At 34.4% G+C, this 9,185-nt stretch overlaps 1 long non-coding RNA gene across 1 annotated transcript; it reads left to right on the top strand.

Annotated features, from left to right (window-relative positions):
* The first annotated feature begins 2,087 nt into the window (after nt 1-2,087).
* LOC110462648 lies at nt 2,088-8,689 on the top strand. The gene is made up of 3 exons (XR_002464306.1): nt 2,088-2,545; nt 3,535-3,552; nt 6,890-8,689. It is a non-coding gene; the product is annotated as an uncharacterized LOC110462648 (long non-coding RNA).
* Nucleotides 8,690-9,185: the final 496 nt, after the last annotated feature.

Genomic DNA, 9,185 nt, shown 5'->3' with positions numbered 1-9,185 from the left:
GTTGTCCTCGATCAGATGAACAACTAATGACCGGTGTATACATTATGTGATTTAGTTGTCCTCGATCAGATGAACAACTAGTGACCTGTGGAGACAATCATGTGATACAGTTGTCCTCGATCAGATGAACACCAAGTGACCTGTGGAGACAATGATCTGATTCAGTTGTTCTCGATCAGATGAACAACCAATGACCGGTGTAGACGATGATCTGATTTTAGTTGTCCTCTATCAAATGAACAACTAATGACCCTTGTAGACATTGATGTGATTCAGTTGTCCTCGATCAGATGAACAACTAATGACCGGTGTATACATATTGTGATTCAGTTGTCCTCGATCAGATGAACAACTAATGACCGATGTAGATATTGATATGATTCAGTTGTCCTCGATCAGATGAACAACTAGTGACCTGCGGAGACAATGATCTGATTCAGTTGTCCTCGATCAGATGAACAACTAATGACCGGTGTAAACATTGATGTGATTCAGTTGTCCTCGATTAGATGAACAAATAATTACTTGTGTAGATAATGATGTGATTCAGTTGTCCTCGATCAGATGAACAACTAATGACCGGTGTAAACATTGATGTGATTCAGTTGTCCTCGATTAGATGAACAAATAATTACTTGTGTAGATAATGATGTGATTCAGTTGTCCTCGATCAGATGAACACCAAGTGACCTGTGGAGACAATGATCTGATTCAGTTGTTCTCGATCAGATGAACAACTAATGACCAGTGTAGACATTGATGTGATTCAGTTGTCCTCGACTAGATGAACAAATAATTACTTGTGTAGATAATGATGTGATTCAGTTGTCCTCGATCAGATGAACAACTAATGACCGGTGTATACATATTGTGATTCAGTTGTCCTCGATCAGATGAACAACTAATGACTGATGTAGATATTTATATGATTCAGTTGTCCTCGATCAGATGAACAACTAGTGACCTGCGGAGACAATGATCTGATTCAGTTGTCCTCAATCAGATGAACAACTAATGACCGGTGTAGACAATGATCTGATTTTAGTTGTCCTCTATCAAACGAACAAATAATGACCCGTGTAGACAATGATGTGATTCAGTTGTCCTCGATCAGATGAACAACTAATAACTGATGTAGATATTTATATGATTCAGTTGTCCTCGATCAGATGAACAACTAATGACCGGTGTAGACAATGATCTGATTCAGTTGACCTCGATCAGATGAACAACTAGTGACCGGTGTATACATTGATGTGATTCAGTTGTCCTCGATCAGGCGGACAACTAATGACCGGTGTAGACATTGATATGATTCAGTTGTCCTCGATCAGATTAACAACTATTGACTTGTATTGACAATGATGTGATTGATTCAGTTGTCCTCAGACAGATTGTCTGGCTTATAGAATAAAAATGAAAAAAGGAGATACTGTTTGATCGTCTTTCGAAGAAGGGCGCTGCCTTTTGAAAGTGGTATGTATCATTATACATTATTTCAGACAGAGCAAGCTTGTTGGACCTATAATGAACATAAATAACCCAACACGTGATTGAATTGAAATTGACCGTTTATTTTGTAAATATGACAAAACATACTCCAGTATGGAACATGTACATAAAATATTGGTCCAAGGTTAGGACAAATCCGCAACTATGGTATTTGATGAATGTCACAGTTTGTACATGCTCAGAAACTATCCCTCACCTGCAGCCGCTGAGCAAAGTGGCCAAATTAAAAAGTCATCAAATGGCTGTAGCTGCTAACCTATAAAAGCGCACAAAAACAAGAACGACCGGTTTGAACATACAATGGTTAACAAAATAAGTCAAGAATTGCACTAAAGCCTCATAAGGTCAAATATGTGGTATTGAACTGGCTTTAACGCCTTACCGAGTTCCCCAAAATGTTAAAGGAATCTGATCAACTGATTGTGAAATCATTCGAAATTGATAAAAAAATAAAATAAAAAAAATAAAAAGTGCAACCACACTTCGATACATCAATTGGAAATATTAATGTAAGCCTAGAGTTTAATGATTCCCGCGCAACTTTTGAAGACTAATAATGTGTATATACCAGTCGTTTGCTGCTTGTAATGTAATTTCCATTTTTTATTATAGAATTCTTATGAAATGTTTTCCTTTCTTTATTTCATTATTATGCTTATTTTAGCAAATAACAAGTTGACTTTCTATAAATCATATTTTTGTTTTTCTGTTTCGGAAGCCGTGTAATGGTTACATCTTCGATATAGTTGGGAAGGTTTAAAACTAAGTATGTATCACTTAATTATTATTCAGGAGTGGGTTTATCTACTGACACTATTTCTATAAGAATTACAGAATTACATGCATGTTACAGTGACGGAAGCAATGACACGCCCAGAAGGAAACTGGAAGCTGTACCATGAGGTCGGAAGCTGCAACCACTGGACTTGGCGGATAAAAATCAGAAAACCAATATACTGGAGCCAATAGAACTCACTGAAACAAGGAAATTAAAGAAGAAAAAGAAACGAAGATCGAAGAAGGAAAAGCGCAGGTAATATCAGGAAATAGTGATAATGAGCAAAGTGATACACAAGATGTTCTTTTACCTCATCAAATCAGTGAAAGGTCTTCTCCTTCTTGTACCCCGGTAAGGGAAACCTTTAAAACTGTCCATTCTATAACCAGTAAAAAAAAACCGGGACATGAGGAAAAGGAAGGCCAGACTGTTGACTCTCACACCAACAACACACACCTTCAATATGCCCAAGGACACGCCGACAAGGAAAGCACCCAACCAGATATTCAGGAGACGCGTGGGAATGATAATAATCAGAAAGATCGCGACATTGGATCGGGAAATAATGCCAGCTACAATGAACCCCAAGAAACGAACGTTTAAGATGAGATCGGACATGGTCAGAATGAGATGAAAGATGATATCAGTTCTGAACAACCGAACCAAAACCTGATTCTTACATTAACATCACACAGATTCAAGATACGATAAGTCAGCAGGACACGTTCCACGCTTCGTCAGCTGACAGGGAAAGCTTGCCCTAGGATTATCAAGAGACACGCGGAAATAGCAACATTTCTGTAGATAACAACAGTGGACCGTAAATGTCAGTTGCAATGAATCTTAGGATGACTTTGACGTTAGATTCCAATGAAAATAATATTGAATGTGATATTTCTTGCTGAAAATTAAAGAAGTTATACACCATATAACAGAACATCAAAACAAAAAATCAAATGAGAACACATAGTCTAGTGATAAATTACTTTTTACGGTTAATCAAATACGATTAACGCCATACTGTGATCAATCGTAACAGGGGTACACGTGTCTTTGATAATCTACGACTAACAAGTTTGATCGATTTTTATAGTTCCTACCAATTTACAGAGAAAACAATTATCTAGTAGCAATTGCTATCTCAAAGTACAATTATTTCAATAGACCAGTAACTATTCATACATTATAACTATTTTGTTATAAATGTTTGTATTACTTTCATAGTTTGTTTTTATGTTATGCAGGACGATGGCGAATATTAGGTAAGACATGCATTCTTATTCCCTAACTTGGTATGTATGTTTTATATCTTTATATAACAAAAAGCTAGTACGTCATATTTGTAATTACACTCTGTATACTACCTAACGTCAATGTACGCAAAACGAGACAGTACCCAAAATAGAACGCAAAATGGGACAGTACCCAAAATAGAACGCAAAACGGGACAGTACCCAAAATAGAACGCAAAACAGCACAGTACCCAAAAATAGAACGCAAAACGGGACAGTACCTAAAATGGAGCACTTGTAGGAAAGTGGCACAAGAAATTGAAATGCGAATTTTTGTTTATGTATGCAGTATTTACTACATGATACTTTAATGTTATTTGAACTTCACATTTTATTGGTTGGTTCATTATGGTAACACAGATAGTTTAAGGTTAGAAAAATATCGAAAACATCACTTTCCTAACTTACGTGCCATACGAGGCTATTTATTCGAATGTTATTTTTAGAAAGTTATTTTTTTCAAAACTAATACTATTTTGGGGAAAAGGTTAATCAGAACCTTTTTTGACTCTTAAATGCTTGAACTGGGTGTAATTTTCTCAGCTTATTGTCTAAGTATTTGCCAAAATATCGAAGTGTTCCTTTCATGTTACGATTTCACCTGTACAAGAACCTACGTAACCCTGTTAGCATGTAGCGTTCTATCTATAAAACCATTTGACGAAACTTCAGCTCATCATAGAAAAGAAAAAAGGATGATATCTATTATATAAAATGAACAAAACATTTTCGATTCGATATCCCTCCATATTTAACTAAAATGTGTCCCGTTTTGGTTACATTGACGTTTTATTTGTACACAGCATTTTCATACGTTATAGTTGGTGTCTAAAAATATCTGTTTCTACACTGTATGATAAAAAAACAAGTATGTGAAGGAGTCGTATATATCATTTGGTTTTGGTAAAAACATTTTAACTACAGTGCTTTGAAATATATATATATTGTCGCTATTGCATGCCTATCATAGTGGTTCATTTATACTTCTTTGAAAAGTAGGTTATTAGTAATTGATGTACTTTGAATTCATTAGATTTAAAGTAAGAGTCAAAATAGCTCAAACGTTGTATGCCAATTTCACGAGAAAGATTTAACTGGAGTAGACAGTTGATGATGCTACTTGGTCATTATCGTCATAGGTTTCGATGGAACAACTATTAAGAAAGGGAAATTAGCTTCATATGTTCTTTTGTGAGCCTCAGTCAAGATATAGGATTATGCATTTAAATTAATTTAAAATTTCAATAATTTCAAATTATAAGCATAATATAATTCAGAATCATTGGCAGATCACGAGCACATCCAGCACCGCACATTTAATACCAAACTGGCCATCAGTCATCATATTTATAATTAACCTTCATGTCTATATATATTGACTTAAGCAAGTCTACACGATCGCATTTGATCAAGACATAGTAGACTTGCTCAAGTTCATTTAATTATATAGACCCTAAAGACAACGTTATTGAACGATTTACAGACATTATTACAACCGTTATTTCACACAAGATCGGGTCCATTTAGTCTCACACATGCACACTTACATATGCACCTTTGCATATTTAAACTTTGAACTAAGTTAATACGTTTCCAACGTTAGTATTTTATACATATATTTACTCTTATTACTACGTTTTCATTTTATTTTATATTAATTGGAAAAATAGTTGTTCTCCGACTAGTGGTGGTTGGCTATCATGTTTATCTAACCTGGGTTAGTAAATTTCCAAATTGTGTAAAGGTACGAGGTTTACTGAGTGTCTTTTACAAATTTGATAGTAATCTATGAAAAAACTACAGGGAAAATCGAAATTATCACAATGACAAACTTATTACGTTTTATTTACCACTTTTGTTTTTTGATCGTGCTGGAAATTATATATTTTTATCGTGCTTGACATTACATATTTTTACGTGAGGACATTATGACATGAACGCCATATTAACATTCAAACAATATCGTTTTCAGATACTATTTTTGTTATAAGATAATGGCCCTATGAGACAGATTGATGCAGCAATATAAGAAAAAAAACTTGTCTAATTACCAGTAGGTAAGGACAGGTAGTATCAAAGGCAGGTTTAGCATATGAAAGATAGACAATGTCAAAGGAATGATTGACTAGTAATAGACAGGTGGTAGCTAAGGCAGGTTTAACAACTAACAGACATGTGGTATCTAAGGCAGGTTTACCAAGAAACAGACATGTGGTTTCTAAGACAGGTTCACCAAGTAACAGACAGGTGGTCTCTAAGGCAGGTTTAACAAGTAACAGACAGGTGGTCTCTAAGGCAGGTGTAACAAGTAACAGACAGGTGGTCTCTAAGACAGGATTCGTTGTAGACAGGAGGTCTCTAAAGCAGGTTTAATAAGTGACAATTGTCTAAATGGCATATTTCCCTATATACCGTTGCAAGTTTAACCAGTCATCGACTTAGTAATATAGTCTGCCAAACACATTTGCATGAGGTTTTAATGTAAATATATACATGTTTTTTTTCTGCTGTTTTTCCAGTACCTATAAATAGGTTTGACTCTAAGGCATTTTTTTCTGTAGTTGTAGACAGATGGTCTCTAAAATAGGTTTTAACTTAGACAGGTTTGACTGTAGGTATAGACATCGGTATCTAAGGCAGACTTACCTATAATTACAGATAGCCTGGTTTTACTGTCAAAGACAGGTGGTTTCTAAATAAGTGATGGCGTACAAAGGAATGCAAGTTGTTAGAATATCCTTACGTGAAAATACATATCTCATAATGCTAGTATTGCGCTAAAGCTAGACGCTTTGATTGAATGGAAGCTTAAATGGTAGTGGGAGTACATTTTGTCGAATTTAACATAAAAAATGTTTAAAAATACATTTCATACATTTTATTATTTGTTATCAACAAAAATACGTATTTGTTAAAGGTTTAAATAGCAATTTTGTGAAATTATTATACATGAGCAGAGTATTGAACATCAATACGTTGTGTTGTTTTTGAAAACTAATTACAAATCAATAGAAATACGAAAAAAATATCAGTAGATGAAGAAGGACAAATAAAGTAAACAATGTAATGCACCATGTGACAGATGCATCCATTTAGAACTCTTCAGTGTTTCTTGATGCCGAAATCACAATGCTTACAACAAATTAAATGTTGGAATAAGCAAATGCTCTGCTCATGTATAATGGTCACAATCTGCATGGTATTCATTGTTTCAGTAACTTCATTCTTAATTCGAATGAATATTAAGTAATTGTTTTGATTTGAGAGTTGCCATGTGTACTAAATGAAGCCGTCCATTCAATTTCAGGTTGACTCGTACGGTTATGTTGCTCCCTGTGATGAACAATGTCTGACCCAGAAAAAGTATTGTATAAGAGTCAGTTGTACAGGTTGTCAGCTGTGGATCATATGTTGGTCAGCAGCATTGTTTAATATGTTTTAGTGTGAATTGTCATTATTCCGTCCTTAGTTGTCTTGAGAAACTTGACCATATCTTAGATGAAATGTGTACGTATATTACGATGAAGTACAAAATTATAACTAAGATAAATGCACAGCGCGCACTCTACATAGGCAAGAATACAGATAAAATTTTGACTGTTACAAACTAGAATAATTGTACATCTGACAACTGAACATTTTCGAAACGTTTTTGGATTTTTCAACACGATCTTAAAATCCGGATTTTAATCTTCTCTCCTCTGTGGCCATTTAGATAGTCAAAAATGCATATTAAACTATATGTTAAAAACATAGAAATTATTAGTTGGTAGTTGTTTGCAAGACCTTAGTATTTGTCCTTTGGCAATTTTAACAACCTCAGGAAATATTATATGTTGCTATGGAGTAAATATTCCGCACGTTTGGAATTCGCACCTAATTATAAACTGTTTACCGGCCCAGAACTTGTGTATGGGTGTCAAACGATACAGTGTTTCTTGTTAATCATGAATAAAAATATCCTGAAATTCATTTTCATATTGTTAAGTTTATATAAACAAATAGCCCGGGTTAGCAAAGGTCAACTGAGAGGATTCTTATCGTTTTATTTTGTCTTGCAAAACAGTTACTCTATATGTGGGTCATATGGAAAATATTTTGTTTGAACATTGTATTCTTGATCTTATATAAGTTTGTGAACGCTTTTGGTGTAAAGACTGAAACAACCGTCCATACTATAAAATTGGCAGCTTTGTATGATAAGTACTATAGAATGATTAATATCTATGTATCTTTGAAACTTTGTTAGAAGATTTAACACGTCGGTGACGACGGTCTGTGTATATATAACAAAACTATGTTAAAAGGAAAGTGTTTGGATATTGAAAAAAAATACAAATAGGTAAAGAAAGTACAGTGTTTGATTTCATCGTAAATTTAGTTACTGTTCCGCGTTTAACGGGATCTTCTGTATTTTTTGTTGCAAACAAAATGTCTGTCACAACTGCAATGCATGCCGTCCAAAATGTAGGCCTTTAACACCAAAGTAAAGATTATGAAAAGTTCTTTTTACACAACCAATAAGTGTTTATATGTGACGTTCCAATGACTAGTACGGTATGAACACTGTCACCTTCATCAGACAAATGGGCAGTGAAGCGTACGAACACAAAAGTGTTAAATGTGTACGAGTTGTACACAAAATCGATGTCGCTTCCGCTACGCTGTAAGCGAATGTACAATAGTTGTTATGTATGTACCGAGATGACTCGAGTCATCGAAACATTACTTACTTACCAACCTGAAGAAAATGTTTTGAAACAAAGTGAAGCAGCACTCAGGAGGAGGACTTTTCTGTGCTTTCTGTTGCATTTTGACTACTTTTCTTGACCCTACCAAACATCTGTTGGAATTTGCCGTCATACATTCGACTTAAAAGAACGGTGAACGATACGATTAGATCTGGAAGAAAGACCAGAGCAATTTCAGTTCTTGAAAATATTTCTTATGAATTATTGTATTAAGAAAACGAAATGTTAACATTTTTGTATATAGATTATATCATTTGTTTTTGTCATCTCATATGTTCTCATAGGACCAGGTTCGTAAATCAGGGATAGACCGAAACTGAAGTTCATAATAGTTTTATTATATGACATTTTATAATGAGATTAATAATTTTCAAGTCATAAACACATGGATGGCATGGAATATTTTGGAATCACAGAGTGAAGTACTTCAAATACAAAATAACATACCCGCAAATTTATTTTCAGGTTCAATTCATGTGATATTTAATTTCGAGTAAATATTATTTGGACAATCGACATCGTCAATATTCACACATTTGTTGTTGAATTCAGGAGTGTGATTGGTAACAGAATCACAGACTGGCTGGGAAATTACCTAGGCCTATTTTAGTAGCGGTCTGTAATACTTTTCTATTTATAGGTCGAGGTCTTAAACACTTTTCTATTTATAGAACGAGGTCTGTAACTTATTTGCAGACTGGTCACATGACATCGCTCCTCCAATCAGGGCTGGGAATTAGCACCAGTCATATAATAAGATATTATATTATGACGTTTTACATACGTCATATGTTGTTAAATATATACGTCAAATATATTAATAAGTGCCTGATACAGTTTTAATATGTGATG

The sequence above is a fragment of the Mizuhopecten yessoensis genome, unplaced genomic scaffold, assembly GCF_002113885.1.
Source record: "Mizuhopecten yessoensis strain PY_sf001 unplaced genomic scaffold, ASM211388v2 scaffold10819, whole genome shotgun sequence".
Lineage (NCBI taxonomy): Eukaryota > Metazoa > Mollusca > Bivalvia > Pectinida > Pectinidae > Mizuhopecten > Mizuhopecten yessoensis.
The sequence above is the reverse complement of the archived record's forward strand: the minus strand, read 5'-3'. Positions and strand labels throughout refer to the sequence as shown.